The sequence below is a fragment of the Cryptomeria japonica genome, chromosome 10, assembly GCF_030272615.1.
Source record: "Cryptomeria japonica chromosome 10, Sugi_1.0, whole genome shotgun sequence".
NCBI lineage: Eukaryota > Viridiplantae > Streptophyta > Pinopsida > Cupressales > Cupressaceae > Cryptomeria > Cryptomeria japonica.
Genome location: NC_081414.1, coordinates 218,358,753 through 218,373,559, shown reverse-complemented (window position 1 = coordinate 218,373,559; position 14,807 = coordinate 218,358,753). Strand labels below are relative to the sequence as shown.

General features: G+C 38.9%; 1 protein-coding gene across 1 annotated transcript in view; it reads left to right on the top strand.

Annotated features, from left to right (window-relative positions):
• The window catches only part of LOC131040431 (paired amphipathic helix protein Sin3-like 6), a 171,630-nt gene that overhangs the window by 22,705 nt on the left and 134,118 nt on the right, over positions 1-14,807 (top strand). The window lies entirely within an intron of this gene.

Here is a 14,807-nt window from a genome sequence, read left to right as displayed (position 1 = left end):
CATCCATGAACAAGACCACCAATCTCCACTCTGAGATGTCTGTTACCAACACAGATAGTCTCTGGAACTCTGTGATGTAACTGTCCACAGGTCCCGATTGTTTTAGTTGCTCCAACTCCTTGAAATTGAGTTCTGGATCCTTCCCGTCAAACTGATCTATGAGCTTCTCTGTGAAGTCGGCATAGGAAGTTATTTGGTCATGGCTGAGAGTGATCATTCCATGATGCCACCATTCGTGCGCGACTCCTTCTAGGTGAAGTGCTGCAAACTTGATAGCTTCATCTTCGCATCGGGTTGAGTTGGAAGTAGGTATCTACTTTTTGAACCCAAGCTTGTGCCGAGGTTGCTCTGGTTCCATCAAAGGATGATAGGTTGATCTTGCCAACCTTTCGCTTGATGTCGTTGTTATAGTGTCCATAATAGCCCCGACTTCTGCCGCCTGAGTATTTCATCCGGAGCTCAGCATAATCCTTGAAGGATATGTTCCCCTCGAGATTTGCATCCCTTCAATCTTGGTTCAACTGTGCTTGCATCTCTTGAAAGGTGGGTTCTTGCTCCCCACGTGGCGCTTCTGATTTCTGAGGAAAAGTCAGCATCAGCGCCCGTGAATGTGAGCATTGGATGTTTGACCTTCCAGTGACCGAGTCATCGCCCTGCCCATTCTGTTCTCCATTCGTTTTTCCCAGGGCCAATTGTCGTAAGGTTTCCTCCATGATTTGTTGTCGTTGCTCCCCTCTGGTTACGGTGTCGTTGAGTTGAGCTTGGCTTTTGGTTAGCTCCCTTAATAGTGCCATGACTTCTCTTGCAAGATCCTGTGGTTCCTCCATTCGGTCGGCCAAACGGTACCTCCTTCTAGTGTACACTTGCATCCACTATACGACAGGCTGGCAAGATCACCAGCTTTGATACCATTGTAATGTTCCCTAATCGTACGATGTAATTGGTAAGGGCGTATGAGTTGGCAAGGGAAAGGTTGTACGGTGAATAGGCCGTACGGTGGTGAGAGGAGTGGCCGTATAGTGGTATGAGGAGGGGGTGGTACGGTGCAAATGCCATATGGAGTGAAGGTTGTATAGTGGTGTGAGGAGGGGTGGTAGTACGGTGTGAATGTCGTATGGTGGAGTGAGGGAGGCCATACGATGCAAAGGATGTATGGTGGTGTGAGGAGGGGTGGCAGTATGGTGTGAGACCGTACGGTGAGGGTGCAATCCGTACAATGTGAAAACCGTACAATAGTGAAGACTAGTCGCCGAACCAATTGATGAAGCTTGCAATAAGGTATGATGCTAGATAAACGATGAACAAGAAGATTTATATGTTATTGCACTAGTCAGAGAATAGTCAGATCAATGCACTTAGAATTACAACAATCCGGGACTGAGAGCATGGTAGAGTAGGGTGAGGAGTTTCTCCCACCGAAACTGCGAGAACCAAATAGGGAGGGTCTTTCACCTCTGAAATGGCGGATAACAGAACTCCAATTGGAATTCGCACAAACAAGAGAAAATACCAAAATCGCCTACCAACACAAATGACAGACTCGGCCATAAATATGAGCTCCAGGTACTTTCCCAAATGGTTACAAACGGGTCGACACAACCAAACTAAGACTTGACTAATCTAATTAAATAACGGGCCCGAAAGATTTATTATTACATTTGGGGCCTTACAATAAAGTATTTATTTAATTATATCGGGGACATCACATTGGTGGAGATATTTCATGAAATGCATAAGTGGTGTTGGTGCAGCTTTGGATGATGTTTCAGGATGCTGTTTGTAATCATGTTCGAGACTTGGCGTTTGGAGATCATTGCTGAAGCGTGTGGACCTATACTTGGTCCCAATTGATCTAGGTTATGGACCGGCATTAACGTAATGTGTGGATATGACCTATTGTTGTATTTCTGGGATGTTTTATGTGTTGTTATTACTTGTTTGGTCTAAGGTCGACATGGTTTGTAATTATGTAATTAGTTTTTTGTCTGGTGGCCGACCTGATTGTTTATGGTCGAGGGTTTGTATAAATAGATGTAAGATCTCATTGTAGATCATCATGGTTAATGTAAGAGGCCATGGTCAAGGAATGTAATGTGTGAATAATGTAATATCATTCAGGGAGAGGAGTTGGTCGATCATTGGAGATCAAATTGGGTTTGTGTAAGTGAATTTAGTCCTCCGGTATTGAGCTTAACTGGAACTGTACTCAGGCATAGGAGATGCTATCTTTTGCAGTTCAACACTTCTCCGGATTGTAGTCTGGATTTGTATGTAGTCAGTGAGACTCCTTTTGTGATGAGTAGTGTGCTTTAGGCTGTTGGCCTTCCTGCAAGTGCAAGCCCCTTCATTGTAATTCACATATTGCAAAAGTATTATCTGACTGTGGGTAGGCTTCCCACTATGGTTTTTCCCTTTATCGGGTTTTCCATGTACAAATCTTGGTATTGTGTGGATGGCTTTTATTTTGTAATTATTGTTTATGCTTAATTGGATTAACTGCTATTCTGGTATTATTGTTTTGGGTTCTGGTATTAAAAGTTTAAGTTGCTAATGCTTCTGGTAATTTGTGACAACTGATTCAACCCCCCCCCCCCCCCCCCCTCAATTGTCTTCCAGTTATCTGAACTGTCTAACAATTGGTATCAGAGCTTTGGTCCTCTCTGCAAAAAGCTTAACCGCTTGAGGAAGATCCTATGGTGACTAACAGTTCAAGTTCATCCAATACTTCTGGATCTATCTTTCGAAGGGATATACCGAGGCTTGAAGGAACAAACTACATAGTATGGAAGATTCGGATGGAGACTCATCTGAGATGTCTTGGCAAGGAGATTTGGGAGATCACACAAAATGGTGTCACACCCTTTAATCCGGGATCTGGCAATCCTCCTCTGGCAAACCTGGACAAGGAGCTTGAGAATGATTGTAGAGCAAGAGAAACCCTCTTGTGTGCTCTTTCTGATCAACAAATAATGGGATTAATCGACAAATCATCTGGAAAGGCTATATGGGATAAGTTGGAGACTCTTAATGAAGGTGACCCTATAGTGAAGATTGCTAAACTTGATGGTTACTGGGTGAGATATGAAAACCTGAAAATGGAAGAAGATGAAAGGATTACTGCATTCATGGAAAGAGTAAATGAGATTGTTATGGGAATTCAATGTTGTGGTGGAACTCTGAGCAAAAGATGAAATTGTTTGTAAAGTTTTGAGAGCGCTACCACCAACTTACAAAATGAAGGCTACTGCTATCAATGAGTTGAGAACAATGGCTAATACATTTGTCAACAAAGATACCTTGGTTGGGAAACTATTTGCTTTTGAGCTTGAGGAATTTGGACCTTCTGGAGTTGTAAAGACTGAACTTTCTTTTCATGCATCTACATCTGCAACCGAGAAGCAAGATTGGAAAGCTTTATATGTGAAAGAATTAGAAGATATGAAGAGAGAAGATGATGAGTTTGAGCAACTTGAAGCACTATTTGCGAGAAGAGTACCGAAAGGACCGGTAGGAAGTAAGTATGGAGGAAAACAACTTTTAAATGTTTTGCATGCAATAAGATTGGTCATTTTGCATGTAGATGTCTTGAAAGGAATTCAAGATTTGAGGAAAGAGTTAAAAGATCATTTAAGCCTAACCCTAGATATCAGAACAAATATAGATTCAAGAAAAACAAAGACAAATCATGCTACATAGCGAATGAGGAAGGCATTACTGATTCTGATGATGAACCGGCAGAAGACTCTGCTAGTGGATCCGGCAATGGGAAAGAATGGGTATTCTTGGCTATCAAGGAAGATGATCCGGCACTCGAAGAGAATGTACCGAAAGAAAAGGCACTTGCTGCTAAAATTGAGGACAAGGATGAATGGGTAATTGACAGTGGTTGTTCACATCATATGACTGGAGATAAAGGGAAATTTTTGTCTTTGCAAGAATTTGATGGTGGACTAGTTAGATTTGGAGATGACAAGGCATGCATGATCAAAGGAAAATGAACTATATCATTGGATGGTAAGAGCAATACTGAGAATGTTTATTATGTTGAAGGTTTGAAGCATAATCTTCTGAGTGTAGGACAATTGGTAGATAAGGGATTTCAATTACAGTTCAAGGATGGAAAATGCAAAATCATTAACAGATATGGCTTGGAGATTGCAACCGGTACACAGACAAAAGGTAATATATTTTATTTGAACTCCGTTGAGAAGACATGTTTGATTACACAAATTGATGAGAGTTGGCTATGGCATAAAAGGCTGTGTCATGTGCATTTTGATTGCATTGTAAAGATTAGTACAACTAAGGCAATTAGAGATATACCTAAGATTATGAAGCCCTATAATCCGGTATGTAAGGAATGTCAAATGGGTAAACAGGTCAGAACCTCTTTTAGGAGTATAAAAGATAAATCAAATGATGTTCTTGATCTTATTCATACTGATTAGTGTGGCCCTTCTAGAATTAAAAGTTTTCATGGTGATAGATATTTCATGCTAATCATTGATGATTATTCTAGGATGATGTGGGTTACTTTTTTGAGAGAAAAATTTGAAGCATTTGAAAATTTTAAAATCTTTTAAGGCTAAAGTGGAAACTGAGACATGATTAAAGATTATATGTTTGAGATCAGATCATGGTGGAGAATTCACATCCGGTGAGATTAATAACTTTTGTGACAAGCATGGTATAAGAAGACAATTTTCTGCTCCTCGGACACCTCAGTAGAATGGAGTTGTGGAAAAGAAGAACAAAACTATCTTGGATGCTGCTAGAACAATGATGATGGAAGCAAATCTACCTCATATCTACTGGAGAGAAGCAGTGAGTACAACGGTTTACACATTCAACAAAGTACATATCAAAGGAGAAACTGGTAAGACACCTTATGAATTATGGTTTGGCAATACACCTATAGTTAAGTATTTCAGAAGTTTTGGTAGTAAATGTTATATCAGGAGAGATGATACTATTGGGAAATTTGATCCTAGAAGTGATGAAGGCACATTTCTTGGTTATTCTAATGAAAGCAAAGCATATAGATGTTATAGCAAGAGATTGCAGAGAATTGTGGAGAGTGCTAATGTCAAAGTAGATGAGCTGAACATAAGTCAAATCAGAGTTTATGAGAAGGAACCGACAGTGGAAATGATTATATCTGAACCGGTAGCACCTTTACCGGAACAAAGAGTTGAACCAGTTACTCTGACAACATCAGAGAATTCTACAGTAACTGAAGAACATGGAAGAGGAACAGAGAGTCAGAAGAGTCCTAGGTATGTGAGACTGAATAATTCTGAAGATCAAATCATTGGGGATAAGAGCAATGGAGTGATGACAAGAAGAAAACTGACAACTAATGAGGTATGTTTAATTTCACAGGTTGAATCGGTATCAGTAATTGAGGCATGTAAAGATGAATTTTGGTTAAAAGCTATGGAAGAAGAATTAGATTAGATTGAGAAAAATAATACATGGACTTTGGTTCCCCGGCCTAAAAATAAAAATGTCATTGGAACTAAATGGGTTTTTAGAAATAAATTGAATGAGGATGGTAAAGTTATAAGGAATAAGGCTAGATTGGTTTGTAAAGGATATTCTCAGAAGGAAGGAATTGATTATGGAGAGACTTTTGCACTGGTAGCTAGGATTGAAGCTGTAAGATTATTTCTTGCCTATGCTGCTTATAAAAACTACGAGGTTTATGAGATGGATGTTAAATGTGCATTTTTGAATGGGGATCTTGATGATGAAGTTTATATTGAGCAACCTGATGGTTTTTTTTTACTATCAGATGATACTGATAGGGTTTGCAGGTTAAGGAAAGCTTTATATGGATTGAAACAAGCACCTAGAGCTTGGTATGTAAGGCTGGATAAATATCTTTTGAAGCTTGGTTTTACTAAGGGCAGTGTTGACAGTAATTTATATTATAAAATCACTGATGATGATATATTGATTGTTGAAGTATTTGTTGATGAGATTATTTTTGGAGGTGAAGATTTTATGCATAGAATTTTCTAAGAATATGGAGAAAGAATTTGAGATGTCTATGATTGGTGAGATGAAATTTTTCTTAGGTTTGCAGATTACTTAGTTTGACAGGTATTTTTATCTGTCAAACTAAATATGCTAAGGAATTGTTGAAGAAATTTGGTATGGGAGATTCTAAACTAGTAAGTACACCTATGGTTACAAGTGAGAAATTGACAAGAAAAGATGTTTCTGCATCGGTAAATGCTACAAGATACAAATCTATGATTGGAGGTCTGCTTTATTTGACTCAGACTAGGCCTGATATTATGAATGTTGTTTGTATTGTTTCAAGATTTCAGAGTGATCCTAGAGAAAATCATGAGATGACAGTGAAAAAGATTTTTAGATACTTGCAAGGTACATCAGAATATGGCTTGTGGTACCCTAAGAATGATAACTTTACTTTATGTGCATATATAGATGCTGATTGGGTTGGAGATGTTGATGACCGGAAAAGCACTTTCGGTGGAGCTTTCTTTCTTGGAAACAAGTTGGTTTCATGGATCAACAAGAAACAATCATGTACTCCTCTATCTACTGCTGAAGCTGAGTATGTTGCTGTAGCTACTAACTGTACACAAGTTTTATGGATGAAGCAAATGTTGAAGGATATAAAGGTGGATTGTGATGCACCGGTAGTTATTCACTGTGAGAACTCCGTTGCTATTGATATATCAAAGAATCCGGTATTTCACTCTGAGACAAAGCACATATCTATCAAGTATAACTTTTTGAAGGAGAAGGTGGAAGCAAATGAAGTTAAATTGGTTTATGTGAACACTAAAGAACAAATTGTAGATATTTTCACTAAATCTTTATCCAAGGAATCATTTGAGTAACTGAGAGACAAATTGGGGGTTTCTGCCGTTTCGGTAGAGACTTGATTGATGCGGTTTGGCATCAGTCCGACATGCATTATCTAAGATACTATTCATTCCGACACTGATGTGGGATGCTACTGCTCAGGGGGAGTGATATTGATGTGAAAAAGTAATAGTCAAAGGGGGAGATATTGATAACAGACAAATATTTAGAGCTATATGCGGGTGATTATTGGCTGTCTTCCACAAGGGGAGACTTATTTGGCATTTCTTGGTACTTAGATGTTTTTCACATCTAGTGTTGCCATCAATGTCAAAGAGGGAGATTGTTGGCCATTTGGTGGAATTGATTATGTGTTGCATTAATGTTTTGTCATTGATGGCAACACTAGCTGTTTGAATGCTTTATCGACACCCTTCTAGTTTCGATAGGTTGAGTGGTTTTTGGTTAACTTGGATATGGTATGATTCGGCAGGCTCTGGTATAATCTAGTGATGGAATTGGTTTGTTCATAATGCTTATACTCATACTTGGTCAGTTGGTTTTGGTCTGGAGATCGGATGCTATCCTGCTTGCTTAGAAGCTTGGTTTTTGGTTCTGGTGAGGGTTTCATCGGCAGAGCTTTTGGTGGAGATCTTTCATGAAATGCATAAGTGGTGTTGGTGCAGCTTCTGATGATGTTTCAGGATGCTGTTGGTAATCATGTTCGAGACTTGGCTTTTGGAGATCATTGCTGAAGCGTGTGGACCTATACTTGGTCCCGGTTGATCTAGGTTATGGACCGGCATTAATGTAACGTGTGGATAGGACCTATTGTTGTATTTCTGGGATGTCTTATGTGTTGTTATTACTTGTTTGGTCTAAGGCCGATATGGTTTGTAATTATGTAATTAGTTTATTGTCTGGTGGCCGACTTGATTGTTTATGGTTGAGGGTTTGTATAAATAGATATAAGATCTCATTGTAGATCATCATGGTTAATGTAAGAGGTCATGGTTAAGGAATGTAGTGTGGGAATCATGTAATATCATTCAGGCAAACGAGTTGGTTGATCATTGGAGATCGAATTGGGTTTGTGTAAGTGAATTTAGTCCTCCGGTATTGAGCTTAACCGGAACTATACTCAGTCATAGGAGATGCTATCGTTTGCAGTTCAACACTTCTCCGGATTGTAGTCTGGATTTGTATGTAGTCAGTGAGACTCCTTTTGTGATGAGCAATGTGCTCTAGGCTGTTGGCCTTCTTGCAAGTGCAGGCCCTTCATTGTAATTCACATACTTACTGCAGAAGTATTATCTGACTGTGGGTAGGCTTCCCACCATGGTTTGTCCCTTAACTGGGTTTTCCACGTACAAATCTTGGTGTTGTGTGGATGGCTTTTATTCTGTAATTATTGTTTATGCTTAATTGGATTAACTGCTATTCCAGTATTATTGTTTTGGGTTCCGGTATTAAAAGTTTAAATTGCTAATGCTTCCGGTAATCTGTGACAACTGATTCACCGCCCCCCCCTCTCAGTTGTCTTCTGGTTATTTGAATTGTCTAACAGTGAAAACAACAAATTTGGTCTTGACGGAGGATGTGGTGATTAGTTTTGACCCATAGTTAGTGGAAATGCACTCTCAACTAGCCAAGGGGAGACATTGATGAGGAGGTATTAGACTGAAAGGATAACCTTGAAACAATCAACCTCTATGGTTCACAACTAAACCAAAACCCTACTACCAAAGGGTCCTATACAACACCAAGTCAACCTATAGTTCAATGTCACTTAACAATACCTAGGGAGAGTCAAAGGCTCCAATATGTCCCCTTCCAAACAACAAAACACTCACAAGTCTTGAGTGACTACACACAACTTTGCTTACATGAGTGGGCTACTACTAGGATTTAGGGGTTTGAAAGGCCCACTTGACCAATCCAACACAACAACCCTTGGAGGGGTGTTCTTACAACATCTTGACACAAATGAAACAAGATTCCATGGTCTAGACTCTCCGTACCATCAATATTGACTCACTTGCTCATAGACAGACCTAATTACAATTAGGCCTCCTTTTAGGGTAATCGGGTAATAACTTTTGATTCCCAAAGGATCTAGACAAACAAATTGTATTTCCAGACACACTTTTGGGAGTTCTCAACAATAGCTCACTTTTAGGTTCCAAGCCAATTTGCATATATCCCAACCTATACTGCAACAACTGACCTAATTAGGCCTTCTTGACTGGACACTTTCCAAAATCTTGTATGATTCTCTTGCTTGATGAATTTCTCTGACCATGGAATGTTATATCAACCTCCAAAACACTCTTCTATAACATTCAAACCCCTTCCCTGTGCTTTGCAACTCAATTTGTACGTACTGTCCTCATTCAACTGGTCTGTCACATGATGATGCCAGACCTATGGATTCTTCATCAAACACACCAGAATGCTGGAGCAACCTTTGGGAACTAGATTCTGACCAATCATACATAGGCCTATCATATTCCATTGTTTCAAGATTTTTGACTGAGAATTGATAGGCCAAAGTCCATTACATTAGTCAAAACCTAAGGTTTTAAGGGTTTCAGACCACCCGGTAAAGTATTGCTTGCCAAACAGAACAAAGATCACTTCAAGACTTCAAACCACTTGCAAAAGAAAGGTAAGTCACTATAATTTCAGGATCTATATCATATTCATGTTTGCCAATCCACCTTCAATGTGGAATCAATAGAAAATCAGACGGTTTTTAGAATTTCCAACACTTTTGATGCTTGTATTATGCTCCAACTAACAACAACTATCAACAACCTTACATATTTCGGTCTTTGGGACCTTTATAGGTTCTTCCCCAACGACCACAACCATCTCCAACTGATTTTCAAATGAACTAACCGTTGGAGTACAAAACCAACCAAAGTTGCATAATTGTCATGACAACAAATGGACAACTTTTGCAACTTGTAACCAACTTAGACTCCGGACTACCTTAGGACCCTAAAGTTATCACATATGATTTGATTTCATCAAAAATGACTTAAATAACCCTTTGGTCACTTGGTCTCACACATTAGACCATTGTGACCCTTATTGACGCAAATTGCTCTACAAGACCCTAAATGACAATTTGACCCACACTTGGACAAAACTTGTCACACTCCTATTACATTGACTACATCAATGACCCATGGGGTCTCATTACATTCATCCTAGACTAGTTGACAACCAACATGACCTTGATCCATGCCTTCATAGGTGGTGCTCCTGCACCATACTCCGCGGGTGAAACTTGTCTCAAGCCCTCTTAGAGACCAAATGCTGCAAATCTCCAGCCTGCTTTTTGATGTCTTCCTCCAACATTCATGTATCTTCCGAGTCAAGTTGTCCTTGCCATTTAACCAAGTGCTTAAAATAGGTCTTGTGTCTTGTCTTCTTGGTTTCCTTGCTATCCAAAATGCACTCCATCTTAGGCGGCTCCTTAGGTGGGAAGTGTTTCATCCATTCTTCATCTTCCAAAATAGATTCACCTGCGCTTTCTCCTGCATTAGGACTCCTGTACAATGTTAGATCAGTAACATTGAATATGGGTGAAATAGCAATATCACCGGGGAGTTCAATTTTATAAGCATTAGGACCATATTTCTCCAAAATTTTGCAAGGCCTAATCTTTCTCATCATCAACTTGCTATGGCTTCCCTTTGGCAACCTATTCTTGTTAAGATGAACCATGACCATGTCACCTACTTGGTACTGCACATCTCTCCTTCTTTGATCCACTCTTGCCTTAGTCTTTTGATTGTTCTAGTGTAGGGTACCCCTGACTTGTTGATGAACCTCTTTCATAGCCTTTGCAAACTCATCAACATGTCCACTCCTCTTGTCCAATCCCTAAACATCTCTCAATCCAAAATCTCCTCTTGGATGACTACCATACACAATCTCAAAAGTACTCAGACCTGTACTTCTGTTTGTTGAATCATTATAGGCATATTTTGCCTGAGTTATCACCCCAACCCAACTACGTCCATGCTCTCTTGTCAAACATCTGAGAAGGTTTCCCAATGACCTATTCACAACCTTAGTTTGGCCATCAGTCTAACGGTGATAGGTTGAACTAAAGCACAAGTTTGTACCCAATCTTTTCCGCAAGGTTCTCCAAAAATGTCCTACAAATTTTCTGTTCCTATTAGACACAATACTCAAAGGCAACCCATGGATTCTGACAATTTCTTTGAAGAACAAGCCTGCAATATAGCTAGCATTATTGGTGGTTTTACAAGGAATAAAGTGAGCCATCTTGCTGAACCTGTCTACAACAACAAACACACTGTCATGACTAGTCTTTGTCTTTGGTAATCCCATCACAAAGTCCATATTCAAACTTTCCCAAGGTTTGCTTGGTATAGGAAAAGGTTGGTACAACCCTGCATTGGTTGAGACCCCCTTTTCTCTCTGACACAGTACAACTCTCAACAAACCTTCTGATATCAGTTTGCATCCTTGGCCAAAAGTAAAATCTCCTAACTAGGTCCAAGGTCTTATTGAGCCGAAAATGACCTCCTAAACCATCACTATGTTTCTCCTTCACTACATTATCCCTCATTGAACACTTAGGGATACATAGTTGACACCCCTTGAACAAAAGACCATCATGCAAGGTGTAGTCAGAAAACTCACTATGGAAAGAATTTGCAAACTCATTGAATACCTTATAGATTTATTTCCTTGAAATCTTGGTCCTCTTCATACAACCCTTTGAGTGCCTCAACACCCATGCTTTGCAACTGCACTTCTTGCACTGTCAACACCCTCCTACTTCAAGCATCAACAACCTTATTGGCTAGCCCTTTCTTATGCTTGATGATGAAGGTGTATGCTTGGAGACTTTCAACCCATTTCATATGCCTATGACTGAGCTTCTCCTGTCCATTCAAAAAGCTAAGAGCATGATTGTCAGTATATACAATAAATTCCTTAGGAAGCAAGGAATGCCTCCACTTTTTCAGAGCTTGTACCATGGCATGCAACTCTAGATCATATGAGGAATACTTCCTCTTTGCTTCATTCAGTTTTTCACTAAAAAAGGCCACAGATCTTCCATCTTGGCTCAATACTACTCCTATAGCCAACCCACTTGCATCACATTCAATGGTGAAGACCTTATTGAAATCAGGCAATACTAGGACTGGGTACTTGACAACTTTCTGTTTCAAACACTCAAAACTCTGATCTGCTTCTTTGGTCCATACAAACTTCACCTTTCCACCACCCTTGATGCTTTCTAACATAGGTGCACAAATATCACTGTAATTCCTAATGAATTTTCTATAAAATGTTGCCAAACCATGAAAACTTCTTACCTCTCCTGCTGTCTTAGGTGTAGGCCAGTTCAGAATAGCCTCTACCTTCGAAGGATCTATCTTCAAGTCACTCTTAGAGATGACAAAGCCTAGGTAAACCAATTCTTGCTTCATGAAGTCACACTTTTCCAAATTTATCATCAACTTCTCCTGCAACTGCTTCAAGACTATCTCCTATTGTTTCAAGTGCTCCTCCTTGCTCTTACTCAACACCAATATATCATCAAGGTAGACTACCACAAACTTCCCTATAAACTCCTGCAACACTTCATTCATTAGTCTCTGTTAAGGCCCAAAAGTGCACCCGAAAACTAAGTTATTATCACCTAGCACTTTGGGATAACATGGGAACAATCATGAGTCTGTGGGTAAACTATTATTATGATTGGACCTCTGGATAGGCCGGTTCTTGATAATGATGGATCACCTACTCTAACAAGACCTTGAAAAACAGCTTCTGGAGAAAAGGGAGAGGGAATAAATGAAGATAAAAGGAAAAAATAAGAAAAACTAAAAGGGTGATACACCATATGATCTGATAAATGACAGGGAAAACTCTTCTAAATCCCCCTGTTTTACACATATAACATCTCTGAATTCATATCACAAAAATGTTTCATGCAAAGGATCATTGCTTAGAAAAATTGAAAGGAAATGACTTTCACAAACAATTAAATTGATAAATCACAATGCATGACCTGTGATTCATGCATGAGACAGAAACTTCAAGAAAGGTTATTTGATAAATAACACAAAAATGATAATTACTCTCAATCACACAATGAAAAATAGCTCAGAAATGTGAAGGCATAAACTGACATTTTAATTGAAATTCACTTTCAGAACTGTAAATGGGTTACAAGAAAGAAAACTCAGCTAGGCTTGAGAAAAAATCCAGAACCCCCTCCAACTGAAATCCTTGCTTCCTTTATGCAAAAGGCCTTCCAAAGGCAAGGATAAGATGACTGCAAATCAACTGAAAGCCTCCTTGAGTGATCTCCAAGTCAAAAATATCTCCAAATCCGAATAGAGAAAGAAACCCCCACAAAAGGCTTCAAACTCTGCATAAATGTGTGAAATCAGGTGTAAACTCTTGGTCAATTGAAGTTTGAACCATGAAATACTCAAAATCAGGCTTTAACTATTGGAGAACTAGGTCAAACTCATGGATAACTGCATTTCAAGTTCAAATTCGACCCCAAATTCTTGAGATAACCTCACCTCTTTAGGATTCAATATTTTCCCTCCATATGCATATTGGGAACAATTTTAAAGACACAAATAACAAATATTAATTGGATTTATAAATTATCCAATTAGAATATTCATTTTACAGTTTTCATGTGTCTTTAAAATTGTTCTTTGATGGATCAAAAAGCAAAAATGGGGCAGGTGGAGGTGCAATGCTTGTATCTCCACAAGGTGACAAATATTTTTCAGCTTATCACTTTGCTTTTCCTTGTTCTAACAATAATACCGAATATGAAGGTTTGATTCAAGGATTGGAGTGGGCTAGGAAAAGGCAAATCAGATGTTTGCAGGTGTTTGGTGATAGTGAGTTAATTGTCAATCAAGTCAGAGGTTTGCATTCTGTTAAGAATGATGCTTTAAACTTATACAAGAATAGGGATTGGGATATTATGGAAGAATTTGATGCATTTAACCTTATATCCATTCCTAGAAGCAAGAATCAACATGCTGATAGACTTGCTGCTGTAGGTGTGCAATTCAATATTTTAGGAAGTATGGAAAATATGCAGCATCATGTAAAAGTTGTTGTTAGGCCATCAATTCTTGATAACAAATTTAATTGGCAAGTTTTTGACAATGATGAGCAGATTTTGAGTTTCCTCATGGAAGAGGATGTGTTTTCAATTGCTGATCAGAACAAGTTGAATTAGCAATTCAGTGATCAGATTATCCAACTAAAATCGAATAAGTTGCCAAGAGGATTGGTCACTTTGGAGACAATCTTTAATCCAGATGACCAAGCAAAAAGGAATAAAACCAGCATACTGAAGAGGTTGAAATATTCAAAAACAAACTCCTCAAAATTGGTAAGATTAATTCTCATAAAGAAAGAGAAGCTTGTATTGCTTTTTTTAAAGAATTTAATGATGTATTTGCTTGGGATTATTCTGACTTAAAAGGATTTGATCCTCAACTTACCCAGCATACCATTGAGTTAGAGCCAAATGCCAAGCCAATAAGGCAAAAGCAGAGACCCATCAGTCCCAGATTAGAGCCCCTTATGCTTAAAGAATTGAATAAGCTCTTAGATAGTGGCATTATTTTTCCAATCAAACACACTTCATGGGTTTCTAATTTAGTTCCAGTTAGGAAAAAGAATGGAGAACTCCGCCTTTGTGTGGATTTTAGAGATTTGAATAGGGCTTCTCTGAAAGATAGACACCCATTACCTTCTATGGAACAAATCTTGCAGTTTGTTTCCGGATCTGAAAGGTTCTCCTTGTTAGATGGTTATTTTGGTTATAATCAAGTCCTAGTAAAGGATGAAGATCAATTCAAAACTGCCTTCACTACCAAGTGGGGCACTATGGCTTATAGAAGGATGCGTTTTGGGTTGTCGAATGTTGGTGC